Genomic DNA, 27,671 nt, shown 5'->3' on the forward strand with positions numbered 1-27,671 from the left:
ACAGACAAATACACAAAAAATCATAAATTAACATACACATCACCCATTGAAAATTACAATATTTCCACAAAACCTACTTTCAAATAGTGGTGGTTTTAGGTATATGGAGAAAGGACAAGTTTGGAGGCAGTCTTGCAAAAATATAGGCCGTGCGATAAACCGCCATAATAATATTACATATTGCAATGAATATTATAATCATGGAATCCCTAGACCCTCCCCTACCTATCACTAAGGATAGTGAAATATTCTACTCTAGTTTTCTCCAAATGGTATTCCGTGGAATCCTGAGTTTTGCAGGTATTTCGTGTATTTTTTAGCGATTTTTTCTATTTTGAAATAAATTCACTTTAACTATTAAGTTGTCGGCACTTCGCATCAAAGTATGAATCACTGACCACAACCCCATTTTGTGGTAGCCAAGTAACATGCGAATCTTTGTCATAGTGTATAAAATATAATCGTCAAATTGTATCGCAAAGCTACATATTATTAAACGTTAATTCCATTTAAGTAAAACAGACTTTTTTTATAATAATAGAGCAAATTTGTGGTTTGTCTTTATCTCACTTAACTGATAGACTCGCCACGCCGGCCCCCTGCTAAGCCCGGGTCCCCAAGCAGAAGCACTGTCAACCCCCTTGTAGAGCCATGATTATAATACAACAATAGTTGTCGTAATTTTTTATGATTAGATTATTTTTTAAACTTTAATAGTTTAATACTTTCTAATAAAGCAACCGTATTTTTTACTTTCAGAAAAACCGTCACTGGTCTCAAAAGTTTTGATATTTATATTCGTCCCTTCATTTGTCGCCCTTTATTATGTGTCCCTATGCAACGAATGACCTGCCTACCCTCACGGAATGTCACTGTCAGATTAATGCAGTTAACATATGTCGAAAGAAACGTGTTCTGGAGGTAGTGAGTGCCACATTGGGTGGTGGCGCCGATTATGAATGAATGCATTTAATGCATTAATATTGATTACACAAAGCAATAAAAACGAGATTAAACGTAATTGTAATTTCGAAAATAAATTGAAACACCATTGATAAAAATCGTATTATGGTATGTTGATTAGTAAATTATATTTTAATACTAGTAATAGGACATAAAATCCATCAAGCTTTCACCTTTATTAGGACTATTAATTCCGTGTAGATAGGTAAGTAATGTCATAATATTTTTATTGAAATAACGGAATTATCAACGTCATAAATATATAGAAGTAATAATTGAAAATGATTAGACACACAATAATTAATATAATGAAGTGTAGTTCAAATATAATTTAATATTATTATATGGTGGTAATGTCCACGATGTCCGAGCGGTAGCGTGTTGGGTTATAATGTCGTGAGTCCCTGGTTCAAATTTCGCATTTAGCAAGTTCACATTTTGTTCTTCAATATGTGTTTTGAGTCAGATTATAGACCTAATGTGTTGAGTAAGTGGAATACAAGTAACATATATTTCGCTTAAAAACAAGGAACATCTGTTAATAAAATATTCACTCAGTAATGGTATGATGATTTTTTAATGTTATGTTTAGCTTATTATTATGGAATAAATAACCTAACATTTTTCTTTACGTTATTTTAATTGACGTCGGAAAAATATTGAGACTTTTATGGCTGTTTATCACCATATTAAAATTTAAGGTTATACCTACTTCGGTTTCTTTCTTTTACTTAACTCGACGCTAGTTAGTACAGCAGGCCATTTTCAAGAGAGTCATAAGCAACTTCTCTAAAATATCGCACTTGCAATAATATAAATCGAGGCTCGGAATAAATCCTGTGTCACATTGAAACCCCGTGACCCACGGTTACAGTTTCGTAATTAGATATATATTTTTTCTTTGATCATGTCTGTTATTCATGTATAGAATATGGACACCTCATAGAGAATCTAAGAATACATGTCATCTGCCGGTCGGGATATGCCAACATCCCATAGCTCCGCTGTATATTCACCCCCCTTTTTGTCTATGCTTTTTCGTGCACGGTGGTTGTTTGTAATTTTGAACAATCAAACACACCCAAGCTTTGAAAAAATCACATAGATATATTGTGTCCTCACCGGAAATAGAACCCTGCGCTCCGGATAGAAGGCCAGCGCCTTATCCAATGCACCATGAGAGCCGCCTATATACGCCCTTTGGATTAGAGGTGTGTTGGAAATACTGTCACCAGTTTGTGTACTCAAGTTTCGGATGAAACTACCCATACTCAGTATGTGTGTCCCAATAAACTTATTCCAAAAAACTTGTGATGATATCATCGCAAGTCGCTCGCCAACTGGTAGTTTCAACAATATTGACATTAAATGCACGCAAGCGAGGTAGCACTTGAATATAGGTATATTTCAATTTATTAGTCTATTGCGTTCGAATGTATGAATAATAGGTCATAAATTTAGTGTCGCAGCACAATGGTGAGATGACGCACAGGCTTAGGCTTGTTATATTACCGCTCAAAACACGTTTAAAATTAAAAAAATCTCTGTTATTCATTTTTGTTAACAAGAATATTGTAACCTATCAGTAAAACAACTCCTAAATTTAAAATGTGTTTAAAATTTTATAATAAATGTGACTATTCGACAAGCGGAGCTCAGCGTATTTTTAGCGATTCTATTGAAGCCGATACACAGTCTGAGTTCCCTGAGCCGATACATATTATTTCAAATATTAATATGGAGTTGGTTTTAGTTTCAGTTGAGTATGAAACTTTTGTCGCATACGCACGCCAAACGCTCTATATAGTATTCCAAATACTTTTAAGTATTTTGGAACAAGTTTCTATACTAAGTATTTTTTGATACTGGTAGTAAGTATACTTTCTCTTCAAAATCGACCAGTTTTCCCATCTCTACTTTGGATGCCAAAATCAAGTTGGTTTGGAAAACAACCAGGCCAGGTTATAATTATTTTTTAGGCATCCGTAGTATGTGGTCAAGGTAGATCTAACGTCTTGTCTTCACTCTCAAATTATGATGAGAGGCTGTTTCCGTTTTTCGTTTCCTAATCTCGTCGCCACATCTAATGTTGTACCACCTCACATCAAGTATCCGTCGCAAACATCTATTCTTGAACGGTTGCTCTGAATAATCGCAAGTTGTAACCTACTGCTGTAAAGCAGCACCATCAGAATGTAAGCGTTGAGCAGGTGGTATTTATTTTAATTGAGTTTAATCCCAGACATTCTGCATGAAGTTACATGTTCCCATTCTGATAACGAGCTTTATTTTATAGGTATAATATCTATTAAATATACATTATTTTTCTATAAAAGATTTTTTACTAAGTATACTGATTCTAAATCGTGCGTATTGGCTAAAAGATTTAAATCTAATCAGTCGCAGATGAACGAAACCGTGTAATAATGGACTAAAGACATTCCACAGTATTTATCTCCCTATTAGAATGAAACATGATGCATCGCGTGTTTACCTGCATGGTAATCTCTTAAAAATCTATCGCACTTAGATTGGTCGTTATAAGGCCATGATGTATAGCCTAAAGCCTCATCATCGACACTCGATAAACGTTAAATCGTAAATAAATTTGAATTTAATTAATGTTATCAAATGAAACAGCGTGAAAGAACATTATTTTCGTCTTGATTAGCATCACATAGGTCTGAATAAATTTATAACATACTATTGAAAGATGTCAACTGGATCTATTAAAATCTAGAATAAGTTAATCAACCCAATATACTTAATACATGGAAAACGTTTAAAATAATATAATTAACGCTCCATTATAGTATTAACATATTATTTTATAATATGGTCATAAATGGGGAAAATCTTAGATGTAAATAATTACAAGATAAAAAGAACTTGTTATATACTTACCACGTTTTCAAATTTTCTGTTGAATCATATAAACTTGACAATTCTATGTATTATTAAAAACTTTTTATTGATAGAAATACTGAATAAATATTATAGACAGTATAATATACAATATACTGTTATATTGTTATTATTATAGACAGTATATATTATATAATATATGTATAATATACAGAAATGTCAATTTGACATTTCGTATTGATTTCCATAGTAACGCACGTATGTATTGATAATTTAGTTGCCAGGACCACCGTAGCAACCAATAATAGTGAGTAGTAAATATTACTTTTACGATTTTTTTTCCGAAACATAGAAAACAGAATTAACTGAAAATGAATTCAATTCTGCTTAAAGATGGCCAAAAGAATTAAAAGAATGCATTGTCGTCGTGTTCTGATATATTCTAAAAGTTATAAACACGAAAAAATTTGTACCGGACAAACAAGAATACGAGCTAATAAAAACGTGGTAGAAAAATACTGGGCACCATAATGATATTAATTTCATCTTTCCTACTGTTCTGATTGTTCCCCAAATTCTTCTTTTTCGACCTCGATACATCATTAATTGTGCACTTCACAACATTCACATCAGAAACATACATATTAGCATAAATAAATGAAAAATATTATTCCACTGACTGGAAAACCCAAAACCATCTTATTCCTGGCACAATGCTTTACCGTTGAAGCTACCTACTACTGCTTACTAACCACAATATTTTTATTTGATTTAAAATTACCAAAAATTAATCGAATTTTAAATAATAAATCTTTTTTTTTTTTGCACAACAGGCTATCTGGCCCAATGATAGTAATGTAGTAGTATATGGACTTATTTGTGGATTTGTTAGGTATATTAAAAAATGTAGCATGTAAGAATATTTTTTTTTGACTAATATATCTTTTTAAAGACTGATGTGATAGGTATGATTGATATATCTCATTAATTAACTCCATTAAATTCCCAATATTTTGTCATTTTTTTCCCAGTACTGACGATTTTACAGCTCTTAAGTGTAGGATTTATTAATCTATTATTCAGGTTTTGACAGTGTATACGCCTATTGATTGTTTTATTAGTAATACTGTACTATTCTTAACTTGTTTTTATATTTTTTATTTTGATCCTTGTCTTAATAGGTACCTAGGTGATATTTTTTTTGCCTACAGTATTGTATTAATTTATTATAATAAGTTATAATTAATTGTATTCGTTGTCAGTATATATTTACGTTTCGGTGATTGCACATAGTGCCTTAAGGTGCTGAAAGGCGAAACCCGTATCACAAAAACGTCTCAAATAGAATAGTAGGTACAAAACTTAAATCCATTAGAATTTAAATTTAAATTCCATCAAGAACCTTCGGTCGATAGCAATTATACTATATAATATAATACGCATTTAATTATTTCAGTTCAGCTTTCTTTCTAGGATCGTTCTAGTTATATACATAGGTTCCGATGTAAGTCTTCGCTAGCCGTCTGGCACCATAGCATGGTAGACATATCCGTCTGGCCAGCAAGTGCATTTTTCCATCAGAGCATGGGATAAGAACGTGCAAGTATCCCCAGCTTCGATTTAATCGGTATTTGGTTTCGCCGTTCCTTTTTGCTATATCCGATGATACGAGGAGATATTTGCGCGCGCAAGGAAACCTACTTTGAATATTAAGTGACTTAATGGTCCCTATATAAGTGAGCTTCGAACACTTGCCTATGCGTGGGCACGCATTGGCGCCATGAGCTTTTAAAAATATGTTTTAATTTCTATTCAATCAAACTAAAATATTTATCATCAGTAAAATATCAATAAAATTCAAGTAATAGCTTCCAGTTCGACCTTTAATAAGTTACCCCATCTCCATCAATCATTTTGTATGTATTTTGCAGCCACGAATAGTGCACGGCCGCCTTCCATGGCGTTATAAACGTGTCTGAATAAAAAGATTTTAGTAGTGGCACTTGCCCTTGTCCCAAGACAAAATTGTACGATTCCAACCATTCACCTCAATGCTCGAAGAAAGAGTTTAAAAAAATTAAATAAAGAATCTTGATTTTGATCTGTCGGCATTAATTATATTCAGTGATATTACATAGACTGTAGAGTACCAATACGTTTTATAACTTTTTTTGCACTTTTTACCATACTGTTACGCCTCTTTGCTTGATTGTCTCGCATAAATTAGATCAGTTAACGGCCCACATGCTCGTCGTAGGTCAAAATTGAGTTTTTATTGTATTTTCAAACCATGATCCTGGACACTCCTTAAACGTTGTAGATAATCTATTTATATAATTTTGAAGCCTTATTATCCTTTATATTTATTTTAAACATTTGATGACTTGATGAATATTATGTAGTAATAAATAAATAAATAGATATTATATCTAAAAAAATACTTTTAGACTATTGTGACACACTTTTCATCCTAGAGCCGGAGCGCAAAGTTCTAAAGCGTATAGGTACTTACACTATCTTCTGCACGTATTGAAACTATGCCGAACCAGAGAAGTCAGGAGTTAGAAGTGAAGAAATGTAAGGATAAGAATTATTATTAGAAATGGTTTTAAAAATATATTAATTATTTAATAAATCAATCCATTTTAATCACACTTGTAAGATATGTACCTATATATTTTTTACACGTTTTTAGAGACAGAAACAAATCGAATTAATCATTTAAAAATATTTATTGTTAATTTACACTACCAAATTCATATTTTAATAAACAATTTTTCACTGTTACTCTACTTTTTACCTGCTTTAAAAAATTTATGTATTCTTTTTTACTTATTTTTATATAAATTTTAAAGATATTCACTAAGACAGTGGTTCAGGTAAAACAGAAACGTTTATTTTGCCAAAAATCTAAACTATGTTTATTTTATTAATTGCAATATATTTTGTAAAAACAATTTTAATAAAAATCATTTACATTAATCAATCTCTTACTACGCCTTTGACTCTGTGATGCAAAAATAAAAATTGGCAACGCGATGTACCTATGCGCATGCACCAAATGTAAGATTCTATATAGCATTTTTTTGCGTCTCTAATTTTCACAAAATATGTACTCGTATAGTTTTTTCGGCCAACTCAGACACGCACAAACTAACGACATGTCGTCTTTAATAATAACGTATTTAGGAATGTTTTGACTTTCGGGTTATTTAAACGTCACCTGCCAAGCGGAAAAAATATAATTGGCCCAAAATGTTGAATAAATTGATGCAAAAAATTAAATACCATGCCTTTGAACAATGGCTTTATCGTTTATACACGTATACTGCTTTAATACACATTAACTCAAAAGCCATTTGTCAAAAATAAGTTAATACCTTCGTTATTATAATATTTAGATAAAAATACATAAATGTAGTGGTTTTTCTTGCATATTGTATTTTATTATCTTTCGTATTCCAATTACTTATGACAATAGTATGACATTTCATTTATTTCATTGAAATATGGTTCACATGATTTCTTATCTTAGAGATCGGAAGCAAAAGTTGTCTGTTCGTTGAAAGTGCAGAACTAACCTGAATTATTGATAATTCCTATAGGAAGCGTAAGGGTAATAATAATAACTGTGTTAAACCATATCGCTTTGTAAATTTATATACCTATTGTTCGGATTTGCGTAAGGGTAAGTTAATATGGACGTTATTTAAAAAAATTCTTAAGGCAGGTTCTAGTTAGAATACTTGGTGTACTTTTTGTATTTATACCTACACAATAATTGTGTATAATAAATATTATAAAGTAGTGTTTTTACTTTAATATATTATGATCAATAACATTGTAGAACAGTTTTTTTTTCAGAAATTATATCTATGAGAAAAAACTCGGTGTTTTGCGCCTCGCGGGGGGGCTCCGCCCCCCTGGGCCCCTTAGATGATGGTTACTTAAACCCTGACGGCTAAAATTATTAAACATGTAACATGCTTTTCCAACTGATTCTGTGAATGCTGATTGTCCAAATTCGAAAGAAAATTTATTTGTCAAAGTAACCGAATCTAAAGGATTCAAACAATTTTCCTTTTCCAAAAATTATGTAATTACAATAATAAAACTAAAGAAGTAAAAGTAGGTAATAATAACAGTCGAACAATTTGTCGGACAGAATGTAGGCTACTGAAAGTAAAATGAAAATAATCGGCGCGCGTATGTAATCGGAGTGCGCGGACGGGCTCCGCATCTATAGTTATTCTACGTCTATTTTTCGTAACGTTTTTGCGTCGGAGATCATGAGTAAAACATGGTCCATGTTAAAATATAAGTGACCTGCCAACATTTTACGAAAAAAGAAAGTATCGTCACAAAATGAAAACGATTCGATGAACAATTATTGCATTACAATGCTTGTAGAATAGTGTCAGATTCTTGACGCAGTGCAGGCGCCCTATTTAGGTGTTGGTATCATCACTTTCAAAATATGACACTAGCACTCTTCAACGATTTCAAAAGAGTCTATCCTTCCTCTACCTATAATGCGATCATTGTATAAGTAAAATTACTGCCATTTAAATTTATACATTCACGTCGGTCGAATGCAATCATCACATTGCAATATTCCAGTCAAAATTCATAGTAAAATGCATAAAATATAAAACCAAGAAAAGTAAAATCACTGCCATTTCATAACACTGATTCAATTTTGATGAAAATTTAAACTTAATTGACATGCGATCATCGCACAAGTAAAATCAATGTTATTTAAACGTACGCATTCAATACGGATGCGATCATAATTTATTGTATTACAACATATAATTATATTCTAGAATACATAAGCACTGGAAGAAGCAAAGATGACAAACGAATGTAAGTATGTAATTTGAAATTTAAACATATTGTATTCAGACTTATTGAAATGAAAATGTTGCTTATAAAACGTCTGCACGTATTAAAGGGTTATAATAAATGAGAGAGATAGAGAGAAGTATTGGATATCTATCTACCATACGTCGTGTTTCAATATGATATTTCAAGCTTATAAACAGTAATAAACCATAAACCATGAAAAAATTTATCTAAACAGCAAGAGACATTCTTTGAGTTTAGTGAATGTGTAGCATATTTTTCTCACAGTGTCTGTAAACATTTCTCTATGTTATATTATAGATGAGTAATTGGTATTGTACATATATAATATTATTTTATGCTTGTTTCTGAATTCCACCACAAACAGAAGTATTACCTGGGCGCAGTAATAATAGAGGGGAAACAAAGAGACATCAGTGAAGCGGACATCTGACGGCGTTATAACATAATTGCCTCCACTTTGAGAGGGACACCGGCAATTCTTACCACATTCTGCGAACGTATTCTTTCTGCAGACAACGATTCGGTGGCCATAAGGGGTAAAACAGATCCCTTTAAGTTTTCTTTTTCAAAAAATGTTAAATAAACTGTGTCAAAGTAATTAGAATATGTTTTACTATTCAAGGCTAAATATACACAATTTAAAAATGTAGCACTTTTAATTTAATATAGTAATTAATATGTTCCAAATACATATTATATTATTATAATATAATATATATTATATAACCTTTTCCACATAAATAAATTTCAAACTAAGTATTCAAGTAATTTCGGAATGTAAAACTTACACTAATTACTTAAAATATGTTTGTATTGATTAATCTGTAACGCATGCAAAAAAAAGCTTAAGTATTATAAGTACATTGGTTATAATTATATATGGTTATATATAAGGTAATATATTGGTATAAGAGTTTGTGAGTGGACGCGGTAGTTCTCGGTGATTGAATTAATCACAAAGAGACATTTCACGAGGCTAGGTCATGTGTTCCGGGTGCCGCCAGAAAGTGCGACACTCGGTACCTTTATGGCACAATGTCAATAATTCCGTGGCCATGGCCGGCCCTGCCTCATCCTGCAGCGGTGCTACAAAAACAATTTACGCGCTGCAGGTTTGGCATAGCCGGAGGCGCGAGAGTTAGTGATTGACTGAGGGAAGTGGCGTGAACTTGTAGTTGCTCTATGCACCAATGCTATGGCGTGAGAAGGTGAAGTAGAAGTAAATGTATATGAGCAAACGAGATAGGGAGAATACGTATTAAATGGGGTTAGGTGAAAGAAAAAAATCAGGTAAATGCAAATCTAAATTTGAAAAATAAACTGACACGACAATTATTAATAAAGAATTGTTTATTTTAATAAGGTCGTGAAAGAAAACAAATGGTAATATACTCTGATAATTTATATATATTTACAGTGCAATTCTAGCACGTAAAGTAAATGGAAAGTATTAAACAATATTTCAATGCAGAACTAAACTACAACCAAGAATGTCGATAGGTGGCTAAATCAGTATCAAATTAATAATAATAATAATACAGTGGTCTTTAGGAACATATTATTCTAAGTTATCCTGGGAAGGTACACGTTGGACATTACGCGTAAAGAACAGAAAATAAACCAATGGATAATGAAGCAGAAAAAAGTACGCGATGTTATAGAGGTCGTCAAGCAGATGAAATGGCAATGATCTGAACATGTCACTCGGTGATTAGACAACGTCTTTATAAATGCAGTCATATAGTGGTACTTACTCAAGGTGCACTTAAAATCCTCCAAATCGACGAACAGGAAGGTCACTAGATGTGGATGTAAATTGCAGAAGCTACTGAAGAAGCTAATAACTAGGGACTAGGAACAGTTAAGGGAGCTAAGGAAGGCCTTTACTCTGAGCGGATCGACCCCGGCTGATGATGATGATAATATAAAATTACAGTATTATTAAAATGGTTTTTCTTGTTACAATGGGGTTATGCTGAAAACCGGATCACGGTTTTGTACTTGAAATAAATGATGGCCGGCGCGACCAAAACCAAGATGCAGATGGGTGATTTGATTGCAAGGCAGTAGTCGCGTATACCAGAATCGTTATCCCAAAGATATTATTGCTTTTCGAACCTAAGGCCTTTTTGAAATAATACGCTACAAAATTATTCAAGGTCCAACATAATTAACCAAGTACCAATCTATGGCATAAACTATCTCTAAATATTATACCAAATAACAAACTATAATGCGTTATGTCACTCACGGTAATTTTGTTTTATTTTTAAATAAATTAAAGAATAGGCAATAAATTACTCTAAAATTATTTTGATGTATAACTAGTATAATTACCTATCTATTTACTTCTTAAGATGGATTCAGTTCGATAGTCGAATACACAACCGTCGTCCTCCAGGAATCTTTATTCAGAGGTTTCTCTTCCCTTATGACGTTATTTGGCCATTTTATTATCTTATACTTATTTAACCATGTTATATAATATAAATAATTATATTCGTCTCGTTATTAGAACATTATCAACATTTTTTAATAAATATACTTCATAACAACAGTTTAATAATTTATTTTTTGAGAATCTAACATTATTATTTGAAGATTATATAATTTGGAAATACCTCAGAAATATACATACCTATTAAAATAAATCTAAACGGCATACAGGAATTGAAACTGCATCCATCACAATCCGGCTAGTATGCTTTATCATTTCAGTCACATGCGTCCAACTTAATTACGATGAAATTTACGCTAATAATCATGCAACTGACATTTTCTACAAATTGGCGACTGATATTTGCGATTTAAATCAAGATAGGTACAAGGTACAGCTAATAGGTACTTACTTATCGTGATTACAAGCCAGGCTTCAGGATTTTCTCTAAATTGTAATCTGAACGTAAATGCAAACAAGATTTTTGAATGTAAAATTCTTTATTAAACATACATAATTTGAAAACACCAGAAATATACCTAGTAGAAAAAATATATTATATAATATTATAAAAGTAGAGAAAAGAAACTCTCAAGTCTTACTCCATAAAAAAATGTGATTTAAGGTGCATGATTTATTGAGGGTAGAATAATAGGTTTTCCTCATTCTCAGACTATCCTTACCATCGACTTCAAGGTCTCTTGAACCACCAGCTTCATTTATACTATAGTATGGCTTGCTATACAAATTTATCAGCTTATACAGGCTGTACCTGCCCGTCAAGATTTATTACACAAGAGTGTTTGCTGTATCTACTGCAAAAATTGGAGGAATTTCTTTGGGCCATGGTAATAGATGCCTGCTGTAAAGAAACTTGCTGAAACATTTACTTATACCTATCAATGTCACAATATCCATAAAATCTGCAAAAAGATTTTCCAGACACAAATTATTATTGGTGGCTTTTATTATACGAATATATAGAAGTATTATTGTCGTTTATTCATTTTTAATATTGTTTTAACCACTTTGTTGTAACATAAATAATAAACACTTAATATACGGATTGGAGTTTCTCCTATATAATTTTATATAATTCAAGTTGATTGTCACTTTGATGATTTAAACCAGTTGATTGTTCCTTTTGTCGATTCTTGAATATCGCAGCAACATACATAATAAACAAAATAATTTAAAACAATATTGTTGTCGTGCGGGTCTCGAACCTACATTCATCGGATTTTGGCTAATGTGATTTACCAATTTAGCCATCTGCACAGTACCCAATCACAAAGAAATAATAAACCAATAACAATGCTAGGTGTTATCAAATTTTGAAATATCCAAAAATAAAAATATTAGAGATCCAGATGAAAGAATTTAAGTAAAATACCTATTGATAATACGAGTACCTTATTTTAAAATTACAAAAGATTGTCACTGATATAAAAGAAATTTTACAAAACAATTGGATGAATAGTTATTGGTGAATTTCGTCATGGTTTTCTAAGAGGATATATTGTTATGTGAATTTCAATATTATAATATAGTTTTTCGTGTGAGCTCAATTTTTTGTATTATTTTTAATCATTTTCATAATATATAATTATCACAAAGTAATCTAAAAATTGCGTTACATAAATAATATATTACTCTTTAAGATATGTATATTAATTTATCTCATTACAATATACATATAATAATTATTATATTATGAGTAGATCATAAAATAAACTTTGTGTTAATTCATTTTCTGTTAGTTTCAGTATTTAATGATAACATAATTAAACACGTGAGAATCAATATGGAACGCTGTTAAAGTAATTCGTGTTTAATTGACAACCTTTGTTTAATTGCAAGAAGGTGATATACCTAATGTATGTAATATGTACTGCATGATGTAAAACGCCATCTCTGTGATGATACAGGAAGCAACTAGTAAAGTTGATGTACAAAACGTTTAAAAATAGCTTAATTTGATTGATAGCATCATCAGAGCACCTACTGTGTAAGGTTATTAATATTATTTCACTTTTAATACTAACTAAGTACTACTGTGTGTGTTTCCCGCGTAAAATTCGCGCGCTAATGGCGGGTACAGACGTGTCCAGCGAAATTCCCCTATGCCCTTTTCGCGATCCTGCATGAGACCGTTTTTAGGGATCGTAAACTTGGAAAATTATATAACTGAAAAAATATTATATTAATATACATATTTATATATCATTTCATATAAATTTAATTCATTCACTCATATGGTGACATGGAACAGAATCATAACATCAAAAATAGTTATTATTGTAACATAATAATATAAAAAAAAATATTAACCATAACAATTTTAAATTATATATACTTAATATATTTATGAACATCTGGGACTAGCTCGGCAATGTGCTATGGTCACTACTGATACCTTGGGTCGCCTTAGGAGATTCTTACCATAACCTGCCTTTTGGGATTATGGCGTACTGAAAGACCGCTAAATACCTACAATCTACAAAATGAATACGGTAGAGTTACGAAATGCTGGCATGACCTGCGAATCTCCAAGAAAACTGGTAAGCTAGAGGGATTCTTGGAGGGGAGGTGGGATGTCCATAATATGCTTCAAATACTTTCCAGTGCATATTGTATAATAATGAGACATATTAAAAAATATTTAAAGTCGAGTAGTGAAAATGACATATTTATACTTTACCATGTTAAATCCAGAGAAGTTCATATCAGTCTCCACGGGATGAAGGTTGTATTCTTGGAAATTAACCTTTTATTTATTTATTTACTTAGGTCAACAGAGAATAAGATCATTATTATATTACATAATAAAATAATAATTGACGGTACCAATAACAGGCGAAAGATTAACAGCTTTTTTTTACGAGATTGACATTAGTCATGTGCTCAACCTATTAGGTTCAAACTGTGCTTTCAAACACACATTGAAAAATAACATGTTAATTTCTTAAACCTGGGTTTCGAACCCGGGATCCACTACATTTTAAGCCTGGTGCCTAACCGATCGGACATCGTGGGCGACTTATATTAGAACATGGCTAACTTATAATAAATTACTAACTAATTATATATTTCACCTATTTTTTATATATATAATTTTATTTGGGAATGGTTACATTTCTTATTCCTTTTCTGGCGGTGTAGATAGCTCATTGTTGGTCTCGACTTCTTCTATAATCCGTCACCAAGATTAACTGCTCCGGGAAGATTCCATTCAGTCCAATACCTTAATATCTCGTTCAACAACCTACATAATAATATATAAAAGCAGTGAGTCGTTTAGGCTATAAGAAAAATATATTTGAGGCATTGGTAATTAACACGAATACCTTTGGATCACTCTTATAAATAAAACACAACATTTTAATAAACTAATTATTATTCTTTACGATTATTGTTATAAAATAAATATTTTGCCACTCCTGACATCTCCGTTCATTTGGTCTCGGCTTCTGTAGCCAGTGGCGATTCCAAGCAAACGGTTTCATCCACTAACGACTAGCGTTCTTCAAGACAACTTACGCCATACATTGCTCTCACGAGTATCAAAATTAATGTGTATCCAAGAAAGTTGATTGACACTAACACGTATACTATCTTTATCCCTGTCGAGACGAAGTCTATGGTAAAGACATTGTCCAAATATCTAAACCCTATTTGGATATTTACGATGACTTTTTAGTTCACCGTTCTCGCATTTTTTTCTCGGAGGGGTGTAATACATTTTACCAATAACCTTAATTTTAAACAATCAACACGTATTTAAAAAAAATTAACTTCCAATTAGATTAATATAAATTATTGATGATTATTTTGCAGTCAGATTTTTTTTATAACATCGTATTCTATGAATATTTTGTTGAAAACATTATTGGTAATTTTTGTAAAATTCGTTGTTGTAACGTGTTTTTTCAAATTGATTGTTCTAGAAAATATAGATACTATAACTTGAAATCATTTTTGTTTAAATCAATTCTATATTATTTGGTAATGTGACCGCATCAAATGTTGATTTGATAAACCTAAATTTAAAAAAATCCAGTTATACACATTAAAATTTTTCATGAAAATCGATATTTTTTCAATGGAAACTTAAAAAAAAAACCATTTTGTCACCTTATAAAGATCATAATAATTATGAATAATTACAAGATAAAAAGAACTTTTTACATTTTTAAACTTTCTGTTGAATCATATTATAAACTCTATGTATTAATAATTTAGGACAAATAAGGCAATTGTCAACAAATCATTTTTTTGCTTTTTTGCAACAAACAAAATAAATATAAAATACTGAAATGTCATTTTGATTTCTATAGTAACACAAGTATATATTTATAATTGAGTTGCTAGGACCACCCCTTTAGCAACCAATAATAATGGATTGGATTAGGATTTCTTCCGAAATAACTTTTTATACAAAACTAGTTATAGTTAAGTGAAAATGGATTCAATTCCACTTAAAGATGGCTAAAGGTATTAAAAGAATGCATTGGCATCGTGTTCTGATATATTATAAAAGTATCAAATGTCTAGCTAGTCGGGAAGTTAGTTGAAAATCGATTGCAAGATTTGTACTGGATAAACAACCACCGAACAAACATGAATACGAGCTAAGAAAAACGTGGTAATATACGTATTAGTGAAAAAATACATATAAAATACAACGTACCTACTAATGAAAATCAGATCAACAAAAAAGCAAGTTAAATTAATGTAGTTTTTCCTAAATCGTAATTTTTTTTTTATTTAAATAAAATGAAAAACAACTTTTAATTAATGTTTTTAGATATTTACGCATTAATTGTTTAAGATGACAGTTTCCATTAAATATAATATTAATTCGCAGCTTTTGGTTAAAACGTTACTGTCACCTTTAAGTGGCTGTGTGTCGGCCACATTGGTGGAAAAACTGTTATCCATGGGTAAGATTTCAAAAACCATCTAAATTTACTAAGATCTCTCACCAGATGGATGAACAACATCAGAAGAGTCGCCGTACTGCAATGGATATCGAAAGAATAAGAACGGTGCTAATGAAAGGAAATCGTAGAGGCTGGTGTCCATCAATGGACCTCTGCAAAAAAAATGAAGAAAAATAAATATCGTAATATTATAATATGCTGTAAGTAATTAATAGCTCACCTTGCATTGATAGAGCTGTAGGTTCATTTGTAGGCCCACGGGCTGGACTAATTCACCATACTTGCAATAATTATTATTGTATGAGACCGATACAACATGTAGAATACGTTATTCTGTTCACTAATTAATACTTCTAAAAGCCAGATTCCACGGTACATTTTTTTCGACTAATAGCACAAACACTATTAAATATCCATTGCTCTTGTTTCAGTGTATTGCATGCATCTTATTGAGGTTTTATAACTGAAATATGCTTTTATTAGACTGAGGTGTTTCAAGATTACATTTTAATACGTATGACGTATAAAACAACAGTGACAGCATAAATAATAGAAGAAAAACAAAAGATATACGAAATCAATAAAAAGGAATATTTTTAAAAACAAAACAAAAGATCATCGTATCTTCAGAACAATGTTGCTAGCTTTACTATAGAACTTTCTCAATGTTTTTCACAAACAATTTTAAAATACGTAGGTAGAATACATCGATATTAATATGAGGTTACCAATTAATAGTGATAATGATTTATGATTAAACTGTTACGATGTCAAGGAATATAATAAATCGTGACATAAGGAAAAACTACATCGCGCATAAATAGGACTCACTAAATTGTTGATATTTTCATTTTTCCTAAACGGTGTTCTTTTGTTTATTTTTAAATCTACATGTCGTTACGAAACCCGTTGACAGCTGGATAGTAAAAGTGAAATAGTAACGTAGTGTAACAGAAAAACAATCATAGATCACACCAAGGCATTGAGGAGATGCTGGAAGACCTGGCCAAGGTCTCCGACATTGACAATACGAGAATCTCCTACAAAATATAACCGCATATTATATAGTATGCGATGAATACAGCAGTGATGTATCTGACGGTAATGTAAGGACTTTGTGAGCATCCATCATTGGTTAAATACCTTTCGTTCAAGTTATATTCATACTGTGTGACAATGTACCAATAAACCTAACGATTATAAGCAAAATGCACCACTATTTTGTTCCGTAGTAAGTCAAGTAATGGCTTATTATTTTGAGGTGCATATAATATCTTTGTATGACATTTTGTAGTGAAGTTTGTCTTAGTCAGTAATAACCTGCTCACTTACCCAAGAGTCCAGAAAAATACGGGAGAAGGGTGAATTTTTTTATGAACAATGTTTTGGTAAAACATTGGCACAGTACAGAGTTATGACGACTAATATTTTTTTAACATTCCTGATTCACCACAGAAAGCCAAACGTACAAATCGCTGCCCTGCGAATTGATGTTTTTAGGCTTATCAACACATTTACGCCATACACGGATATTAAGTGCCAATATACATCGCTTAATAAACGGTGAGTGAACCAATCAAAATTCATGTATTGTCGCGTCTAAAAATACTGCGTTTTTGACACTCTAGGCCACTTTAGGGTGCAGAATACTATTTTTGTGTAATTTTAATTAGGTAGGCGTACAATATATAGATAGGGTATTATAGTAGATAAAAAGCATTTAAACATTATCTATTTAGCATACCTTGGTATTATTTTCCTCATTGTTACTTAATTTTATTTGGTACCTATTTATTTTTTATTACCACGTTTTTCTTTGCTCGTATTCTTGTTTGTACGGTGGCTGTTTATCCAGTACAAATCTTGCAATCGATTTTTAACTAACTTCCCGACTAGCTAGACATTTCGTCGCTATAGGATTTGTTTCCCGAATAGACCAAATGTCAATTTTACAGGAGACGAAAAACAAATTTCATTGTCGTATATTTTAATATCAGTAGATATATCAATCATTCTCTCTATACTGTATGATTGCAACATTATTTAAGAATAGATTCCAAGAATAATATACTGGTATAAATCATTAAATGCACAGAAAATGCGTTTTATTTACAAGTACTCACTGTGGATATTCGGGAAATTTTTAGCGCTCTCTTAGAATAATGGATATTCGGGACAAAACATGGACGTTCGGGATTTAAGACCGTAGCGTATTGCTGCACGGCCCACAGATTACTGAGTGGTCAAAAAGTACGCGCCTCAAATGTTATATTTATTTACACGATAATTGTTAATAATGACCTCTACTATTTAAATACTTAATGATCGTAATTACCCAAGTTCGTATGTAATAATAACATGCGGCAATCGCTTTTTCGGTTTTTTTCGGATTAAGTAATAAAATAGTTTTTAAGTAAACAACTATTTTTTTATAGAACGAATAATTCACAAGATTTAAGAATGTAACATTCTAATAATTGAACATACTTACATAATTTTTTAAAATCACTTCTGAGAAAATATATTACAAGGTATCTACTACTTCAATTACTAACTGACGTCACGGTCATTTCTCCAATATTTTATGATGGTACTTACTCGTACTTGCTAATAATTTTATATTAATACTTTTTCAAAAAAAAAAAAAAAATCTATTTATTATGTTATCTATATATTTCTCTAATTGACAATTAAACTTATTACAAACTACCAAATAAATATTATATATTGTCTATTGTAAGGAATAACAACACAATAGCATGTATAAATTAATTACCATTGGCTGCTAATATTAGGTAGGTACCAATATCCTACGTTTATAATATCCACCAAATAAATAGTTACTAACATACATATTAAATTAAATGAACTATCAGCGCATTCAAAAATAAATAATAGCATCGCCTTTATTTTCATAGAAATACCTAGATTAAAAGTAAAATAAAGACAAACAATGTTTGATTAATAATAATTTGAAATAATAATTATTTTTTACGTCATAGTAGTTGCCGGGTCATACTGTAGAATTCATATAACCGTTGGGATTTTGTGTCATTTATCAAAACAAAATGCAGTTATTTAGGTTAAAATACTCACTTCCACAACTCTACTGTAAGTTAAGGGCAAACTGGTGATGTATCAGCTATGAATGATCTCTTCAAATTTGACGAATTCACTATTAAAACAATAGTAACGTTAAAAACAATATCAATAAGACGAAATTTGAAAGAAGTCTCCAGACGGCCGAAAAATATGAAAGTGGGCGTGATTGTTTTAGAGCTAGACAGCGTGAATGTGGGAGCGAGATGCACGGTGTGAGCGCGGTTTGATTGGCTAAAGTCATATTCGGGAAATAAGCACGCAGCCAGAGATATATTTCGACCGAAATAACTTGGATATTCAGGTACGAATAGTTGGACATTCGGGAGAACACCACGGAGTAATTGTAACTTAACATGGCGTATTCGGGTTTTTTAAAAAAATATCTCTGATCCTAGATAAAAATATATTGTTTTTATAAATGATTTCGGTAGAGTGCGATAAAAGAAATTGAACTGCATTAAAATGTCGATTTCGACAAAAATGGATATTCGGGAAACAAATCCTATAGCGACGATTTGAAACTTTTAGAATATATCAGAACACGATGCCAATGCATTATTTTAATACTTTTAGCCATCTTTAAGTAGAATTGAATTCATTTTCAGTTAATTCTGTTGTGTATGAAAAGTTATTTCGGAAGAAATCCGTAATCCAATCCACTATTATTGGTTGCTAAGGAGGTGGTCCTAACAACTAAATTATTAATATATACGTGCGTTACTATGGAAATTAAAATGACATTTCATTATTCTATATTAAATTTGTTTGCTTGTTTGTTGCAAAATAGCAAAAAAATGATTTGTTGACAATTGCCTTATTCGTCCTAAATTATTAATACATAGAATTGTCAAGCTTATATGATTCAACATAAAATTTAAAAACGTGGTATATAAAAAGTTCTTTTTATCTTGTGATTATTAATAATTATTTAAGTCAACGGCTTTATTGTGAAAGCAGTTCTCTAAAAAATATAGTACGTGAACGTATGGCGTAAAATATTAAAAAAAAAAATGGTCGTAAATTTTATGGTAGTAAAATAATGTCAGGTGTGAAATAATGCTTAATTAAAGGTGCAATTATAAAGGTTTACGTTGATTATGGGTAATTATTGTATGTGAGAAAGGATACGAGTTCATTCTGCCATATTATACTTCAACCTTGATGGATAATATAATATGATATCAGTAATAATGACAGTGAATATTTATATATTTTCCAAGAATTTTATGTAATTATAAAATTGTAATTAGGATATTTTCAAACTTTAAATTAATAAGCCGTTGTCGATAAACCTACATACGTACGTAAAATGTGTTTTTAATTAAATAAATTATTCATGAAATAATAACATTTTGGGTACATAATTCACTATTGTGGTCAAGTGCGAAAGGTACCGGGCTCTCACCTGAAGGCTCCAGGTTCGACACCCGGTGAGGTTACACTATATTTCAACAGTTTTCTCAAAAGACTAGATGTTTATGCGACTGTATAACTTTTTTTTTCTTTAGACCATGTCCGATTCTACTAGGGTCATATTATGGGCCTCCACAGAGTGGAGGTTCAATAAACAGTTTTTTCTTTATATGAGAAATGGATGTTAGCCGCTTGCTCCACTACTATCATTGAATCTTGTAGCCTATTCTTGCGTTGAAAAATATAGAATATTCTGTTATTTTTAAAAAGAGTTTTTATTGTCGACACTACTTATTTTTAATGACTTATGCAAAAATTTATATTGACACGTCATAAATATTACAATTATTATTTTTATGATTTTACATAGTTGTAAATTGGGATAACGCCTAGAAGCACATGAATAAAAAATATCGCGTGTTGTTCATCGACTGCCAAAAAAGGGCTTAAATAAGTCAATCGTGTGCGATCGAAGATACGTCTGTTATGCGATTGTCACAAAATTACGACTACTTTGAAATAAAAATCATGATTATTGATGTTGGTCATATATCACCAAGCACTATTTAGTGACGAAGGGTGGAGGTAGATTCACCATAAATAGTGCACATTAAACTTTGTTAGTCAAACGTATTTTTTTATTGAATAAGACTACAATTTACAGATTGTAGTGGTTCGTTTTTAAACGGCCCACATGCTCAGCGTAGGTCAAAATTGAGTTTTTATTGTATTTTCAAACCATGATCCTGGACATTCCTTAAACGTTGTAGATAATCATAAAAAATATTATTATATCTATATATTATTCAAACTTTTGTATGATTTAATTCCATAATAATTTTATATATTTTATAGATAAACGAGTATTTTTTTTAATATTATTTATTATGGCTTAGTTTTCGGAGGGTTTAGTTAAATTTAAAAAAAAAAACTAACCAACGCTATCTGTAAATTGTAGTCTTATTTTAATGAAAACAAATACGTATTTGCACTATTTATGGCGGATCTTAACAGCCTACCTCCATCCTTCACCATTACCTGATGATGCGTTATTGTGTTGGTAACAGTAATTACCTACGTACTATTTGTAATGAGAAATTGACCAATTAGGCAAAGTGTTCCATCTTATCAATTAAATAGAGATTTATTCTTACATCCTATACTAACTTATTCGTAAATAAACCTGACTAGTTTTTATATCATTGACAGGCAACAGCTTACTTACGTTATCACCGAATGAAACACTTAAAGAAGTTTATGGTATCAGTTTGTATGCATTATGTACAATAATTTAGTCTGCAAGTATAAATGCATAAAATTACGTTACATCTAACTCTCTTATTGACGAGTGAAATTCTTGATAAAACTCTCAGCCATGGAATTATATCAAGTAAATTATCGAACGAGAGTGTTGCCAATATATCATATTATTTTTAATAAATCATTTTTCTATTTAATGAATAATTCACAAGATTTGAGAATATAACATATAAATATTATTAAACATACATACGTTGAAAAAAAACGATATGAATATAATATCTGTTATAACTACAAAATTATTTTCCTTTTCTATCCTTATTTTCATCTTTAAGTTTCTTTTTCCAGCTGCAGTATTCTACGAGGGTAGTCCCAGAAGTACCCGACCTAACAAAGAAAACAAAAAAAAATGGGGAAAAATATTTTTATTTCTCTACGTAGTCTCCTTTTAGGTCGATACACTTTTCCCAGCGATGTTCAATAGCTTCGATACCCTGTTTATAGTGAGAATCGTTGAGCTCCTCAAAATAGCCATCATCCGCAAACTCCACCTCTTCATTGTTGGCAAATCTTTTATCACCGAGCCATTTTTTCAAGTTTGGAAACAGAAAATAATCCGAGGGGGCTAAATCTGGCTAAAAGGGTGCGTGAGGTAACAGTTCGAATGATTTTGGCCATCGCGATAACGGATGTGTGAACTGATGAATGATCCTGATGAAACGAAACATTCTTTTTCGCCAAATGCGGTTGTTTTTTCTTGATTTCATCACTCAAACGCTGCAATAACTTTGAATAATACACGCCGTTGATTGATTTTCCTTTCTGAAGATAATCGATGAAAATTACCCACGCGCATCCCAAAAAACTGACGCCATGACCTTGCCTGCAGGTGGAACTGTTTTCGCCTTCTTTGGACCCAATTCTCCTATTTCAGTCGATTGTTTTGACTGTTCTTTCGTCTCAGGTGTAAAATGATGGACCCATATTTCATCCATGGTTATGAATAGACGCAAAAACTCTGCTTTATTGCTGTGAAACTTTGCCAAGCACTCGATTGAAACATCCTCACGATGCTGTTTTTGTTCCATTGTGAGTAATCGCGGCACCCACCTTGCGCACAGCTGTCTCATATCCAAATTTTCAGTCGATATGTGATGTACAGCACTTTTTGAAATGCCTACCATGTCTACTAGCTCGCGCAATTTCAGTCGATGTTCATCCAAAGATTTTCGTCACCATTTCTGGCATGGTTATCTCATTTGATCGACCACTGCGATGTTCGTCTTGGCAGCTCGTACAGCCTCGTTTAAACTCAGCCACCAAATATGTTACTGTTGTAAACAAAGGAGCAGATACCCCAGAGTAGAATCTAGCGCCGCTTTGATATTGGTTGGACTGAAGCCTTTCAAATGAAAGTATTGTATCACATAAATATGACCAATGTTTTCCATGTTTACCTGGAGAGACTGCCAACCTGGAGAGAATGGTGGTTTTGGGTGGCTTTGAGGGAAGGCGAAGTAGAGGAAGAGCGTCTACGCGCTGAGGCGACCAAGTGAAAGAGCTGACTAGGGGCACCATTCATTCTGCCCTGAGAGAAGTGGAAGATCGAAAAGGATGGAAAGTCTTGGTCGCTCAAAGGATGGCAAAATTAAAAATTGGTCACGATCCTCAGCCATGAGTGTACCACCAAGAAGAGAAAAAGTAAGATAAATATATATCGACCAACCACGCGGCATTGTGCGAATCTGAATAATTCCGCTAGTTATAATAAACCTCAAATCAAAAAATATTTTGGAAGTTTTTAATAATATTATTACAATTAGTATTGCCTACAAAAATAATGGTAATTATATGCTTAGATTACAGTTACATATCAAGTTGTAAAATACAAAATCATAAGGCTTTAAAAATGTGGGAAAAAACTCTAAAGATCTGTCTCATTTATTATTACAACGTTTTTCTTAGGGCGTACTCCTATTTTTTGTCCGGTGGTTGTTTGTCCGGTACAAATCTTGCAATCGATTTTTAACTGACTTCCCGCCTAGCTAGATATTTGAAACTTTTAGAATATATCAGAACACGATGCCAATGCATGTTTTTAATACTTTCAGCCATCTTTAACTAGAATTAAATACATTTTTAGTTAATTCTGTTTTGTATGAAAAGTTATTTCGATACCATTATTTATTGCTAGGGGGTCCTAGCAACTAAATTATTAAATAATTAATAAATAATTAGTTAATAATATGTTATTATGGAAATCAATATGAAATGACATTTCATTATTCAGTATTTCTACCAAGTACATTTTTTTTGGTCGTTTAAGCTGGTCAAGTCAAGTTAATATGATTCAACAGAAAATTTAAAAACGTTGTATATAAAAAGTTCTTTTCATCTTGTAGTTATTATCATTTATTTTGAGATATGTTATTGGCAACATAATGATTTTTGCTCAATTTCATTTGCATTGCCTATCTAAATTTATAATGCTAAATTACAAGTAAATGGATAACTATAATTTAAGTAATTTAATATAATATATCCAAAAATATTACTTGGCAACCATAATTTATAATTTTAATTTATCGCACGTCCTTACATTCTGAATTTTCTCACATAGTACGGAGACCGCTCAGCACTCCGACCACAGATGAAGATCTCAGCTGATAAAACTGTATTACAACGTCGAAGTGAAAAGTTGAGTCAGTATTACAAGCGACAGTCTGTATCTACGTCGAGTGGACAGGCGGACCGGAGACTCGGATCGGGTGACTATTTAATATGCAAATGTCTAAATAGACGACAGCAGTGCACAAGACGAAATGTTGTCATACATCTTTTACATTAAAACTGATTTTAATTTATTGACACTTATCTACTGGTTCATACTAATACATTAAAGCTTTTAATCGTCATTAACACTCCCGTTACTATATTGTCACCTTAGGTTACGGGCCCATTCATCTGCAAATATTTCAATTAATATTCACTTCGTCATCTTCGTATTTTGGCTATTCCTAGAATCATCAATAGTACATAATATATATGTATTATAATTAAAATTTTAATATTTTAAAAATCGATAGCATTCTCCAATAAAGTAAACATTCTTCATAGGTAATATATAATTCATAGGTATCCGTCAGATTATTTTTTACCTGACATAAATTATTATAAATGCACATTTCATACAGAGCGTCACATTCCAATACGAACAAAAGAGAGAAATATAAAAGTATACTTATGCGACACAGGAAAGATAGTAGTAATTAATCGCATGATTATAATTAAGTTTTGATACCTTTTTAATAATTATATACATTTAATATATTTAGCTAACAATATTAATGAAACGTTATTACACTTATTTGTGTTAACAAAATGTAAACTTTTCGTTTACCTAATGTAATATTGTTAATCTCGTATGGTAACCTAATGTCATATCACCGGAACAAACGGAATTTTTAGCATCGTAAAGAGAAGGTTAAGAATTCAAATGTAGTCTTAATATTTCTATAGGATACCTCATAGTATAATAATTAAGCCATCAATATACCACAAATATTAAAACATTAGTATATAACATAGAAATATTTGATGTAACTTGTCCCATTTTAACAACACCATAATATTTCCAAAGTTTCCTTCCAAGCAATTATACTAAACACTCTATAACAATGAGCTTTCGACTACAAGTTTTTTAGACGAATCAATCATTCAAAAAAAAAACATTCGACCTTAATTTTGTGGTTGCAGTAGCCAGAAAATCAAAAAACCACAAAGATGTAACTACGTTAACTTAATGTTCCTACATTTTTCATGTATATACAATATATTATATTAATATAATGTGTAAAGTTCTAGTAACAATTGAAAATAAGGGAAGAGATAATATTTTACATGAGCCAAAAATATAAGCTCGAATTACATTTATGATTCTTCTGCACAGTTACAATAATAATTATAAAAACATTATTTTCAACTCAATTAACAAAAAAGTAGCTTGAATACCAGGTGGCAGACACGTGCATCATTAAAGAATAGTTTATAATTAAGTAATTGTGGCGAATTCTTAAAATAATGTCGAACATTTTTAAAAGCATGAAATATATTGTTGGAAGGTTTTCGAATACACTCTGGCCATTTTGATGACTTTATTACTTATTTTTATTTGTGAAAATAATACTTTTATATCCGGTAGTAGTAAACAACGAACTTTATATGGGGACTTTATAATTATGCATACATTTTCCATTATTTCATATGAGGCATTTTCCTGAATTGTATTATAGACTCCAGCATAAAGTTTATAATAATAAACAAGAATTTAGATATTTTTTGATACATCATTAGATAAACTTTTCATCTAGTCATTATAAATTATTTTTCCCACGTTTTTCTTAGCTCGTATTCTTGTTTGTCCGGTGGTTATTTGTCCAGTACAAGCCTTGCAATCAATTTTTAACTAACTTCCCGACTAGCTAGACATTTGAAACTTTTAGAATATATCAGAACACGATGCCAATTCACTATTATTGGTTGCTAAGAGGGTCGTCCTAGCAACTAAATTATTAATATATACGTGCGTTACTATGGAAATCAACATGACATGTCAAAATGGCATTTCAGTATTATTTTTCTATCAAGTACAAATTTTTTTGATCGTTTAAGCTAGTCAAGTCAAGTTTATATGATTCAACAAAAAATTTAAAAACGTTGTAGGTATATAAAAAGTTCGGTACAGTTCGGTTATGAGGAATAGAGCGGAAACACATTTTGAAAATACCCGATATACTGGATTATTTGTTGTTTAAGTTAGGTTAGGTTGGGTTGGGTTAGGTTAGGTTAGGTTAGGTTAATCTAACAAATAATCCAGTATATCGGGTATTTTCAAAATGTATTTTCCGCTGTATTCCTCATAACCGAACTGTACCAAAAGTTCTTTTTATCTTGTAATTATTAAATGATAATTGTGGTGAATACCAAATAATGATAAACAATTTTTATAAACTCTTTATTTGGTTAGCGAAAAAAAATAATGTGTGAACCAATGTTCATAAGCGTTATTTTTTAAATTTACAACCTGAGTTCGTGTTTACTGTGTTGCACGTTTTAAATGAAAATACATTCAAACGCTCGTATTTTCAAATCGTTTGTCAATTTCCCAATTCAATTTTGTATAAAGTCAAAATTAGGACGGTATTAAAAGCGAGGTTGTCGTAAATAAAACATAAAACGGATTGCTTTTTTGCAGTAAACATTTCGCGAACACTTTTCTCCGCTCGGAACCTAATAAGTTCAACTCCCGACAAAGATGCATCATTATCAAATAAGCCCAAAAATGGGGAGAATGGGCCCAAAATTGGATAATAGTCCGAGAAAACTTGCGCCGCAATTTGTTTTCAACCTAATGACAATTAAAATGATAAGGAAATATTCGATTATTCGTCTCTTTCTCTGATTCTCCCTTATTCTCGTCAATTATTTTCGTCGTTTCTATTGTTCATGCCGGGGAGTTCTCCCCAAAAATAACTTCAAATGATTAAATTCGAAAACAGACTTCTTACAGTATTGCGACTAAGTAAGTCGAACCTCTAAATTTAATCTAATAACTTATATATTTACAAAAAAAAAATAGAATATAATATTATGTAACCTATCGAGAGTAATCGACTTATATACCTAACCGAAAAACGGTAGATTTTCCAACACGCGCTTTAACATGATCTTACTCCCTACTTTAATTAAAGTTTGTCAATTTATGGCTACGGCCGTATGTTGTAGCTTAACCACTGGGGAATGCCAAAAGAAATGGCGTA

The sequence above is a fragment of the Rhyacophila brunnea genome, unplaced genomic scaffold, assembly GCF_057557595.1.
Source record: "Rhyacophila brunnea isolate RB1 unplaced genomic scaffold, BYU_Rbru_1.0 scaffold_14, whole genome shotgun sequence".
Lineage (NCBI taxonomy): Eukaryota > Metazoa > Arthropoda > Insecta > Trichoptera > Rhyacophilidae > Rhyacophila > Rhyacophila brunnea.